This window comes from Ricinus communis, chromosome 6, assembly GCF_019578655.1.
Source record: "Ricinus communis isolate WT05 ecotype wild-type chromosome 6, ASM1957865v1, whole genome shotgun sequence".
Lineage (NCBI taxonomy): Eukaryota > Viridiplantae > Streptophyta > Magnoliopsida > Malpighiales > Euphorbiaceae > Ricinus > Ricinus communis.
The window spans coordinates 6,775,620-6,777,058 of NC_063261.1; the positions used below are offsets into that span (position 1 = coordinate 6,775,620).

General features: G+C 45.6%; 1 non-coding gene across 1 annotated transcript; it reads right to left on the bottom strand.

The window, feature by feature from the left end:
• Window positions 1-371: 371 nt before the first annotated feature.
• Window positions 372-478, bottom strand: LOC112533754. Its single transcript, XR_003078088.1, has one exon. It is a non-coding gene; the product is annotated as a small nucleolar RNA R71 (small nucleolar RNA).
• Between the last annotated feature and the right edge of the window lie 961 nt (window positions 479-1,439).

The window sequence follows — 1,439 nt, forward strand, 5'->3', positions numbered from 1 at the left end:
ATCAAAGGACCATGTACGAGTTTGCTCGACCCTCTTTAGATGGGACGAAAACGAGTATAGTCAGACCTGCTGTAGTGGCCAATAATTTTGAGATAAAGGCCAATGTTATCCAGATGATCCAGCAAAGCGTGCAGTTTGGAGGATTGCCCAGCGAGGATCCCAATGCATATATCTCCAACTTTTTAGAGATTTGTGACACATTCAAGATAAATGGAACAACCGATGATGCCATTCGGCTGAGATTGTTTCCATTTTCCTTGAGGGACAGAGCAAAGAGATGGCTGCAATCTCTTCCATAACAGACGATCACTACCTGGAAGGTGTTGGCCGAAAAATTTCTATAAAAGTATTTTCCTCCCGCTAAAACTGTAAAACTTAGAAATGACATATCTTCTTTTATGCAGTTTGATGATGAAAGCATGTACGATGCATGGGACAGGTTTAAGGATCTTTTGAGATGCTGCCCACATCACGGATTGCCAGTGTGGATGCAGGTTCAGACCTTCTACAACGGGTTGAACCTTGCAACGAGGCAGATGGTGGATGCTGCAGCAGGTGGGGCGCTAAATAGTAAGACGCCCGAGCGGGCTCGAGAACTGATAGAGGAAATGGCCATGAACAACTATCGTTGGCAATCCTCTAGAGCCGACCAGGAAGGCAGGAGTGGTCAACCAAGTGGACTCTACAGCAGCCTTGGCGAGCTCAAGTGGAGCTTCTAGCCAAGAAGATCGACCAACTCAGATGCCGGTTCATGCAAATAACGTTGGTCGCGAAGTTTTGTAGTGGCTCGCATTACGGTCGTATCATGCATGGAGGTATGTTTACTTCATCCTCTACTACTTTCCATCTAATTCGTTATGTCTTCCGATGTTGAGCGGGTTGACTATATGGGAATTCCCAAGGTAGCATAACGATCCTTACAAAGAATACATACAACTTTGGGTGGCGCAATCATCCCAACTTCGGTTGGAGGAATTGAGCTCGCATAAGCTCCTCCCTCTACCGGAAAAGAAGTCAAATTTAGAGGAGCTTATGATGAAGTTTGTGACGTCTACGGAGATGAGGTTCCAGCAAACTGATAGTGCACTTAGGAACCAGCAGGCCTCGATTCGGAACTTGGAGACCCAGATTGGCCAAATCTCTAAGATGTTGTCTGAGAGGCAGCAAGGAGCGCTCCCGAGCACCACTGAGTCTAATCCAAGGGAGCACGTGAATGCCATCACTTTGCGTTCAGGTAAGTTAGTTTCAGCTCCTTCTAAGCCTATTTTTGATGACGCCACTATCAATGTGCAGGTTGAGGCGAGCAGTAAGGTTAGGGAACCTAAGGGACAAAAGGTGAAATCAATTCCAGTCAGAGAATATCAACCTAAGATTCCTTATCCTGCTAGAACTAAACAAGCAGAGGAGAAAGAGCAGTTTAGTAAGTTTTTAGATATTTT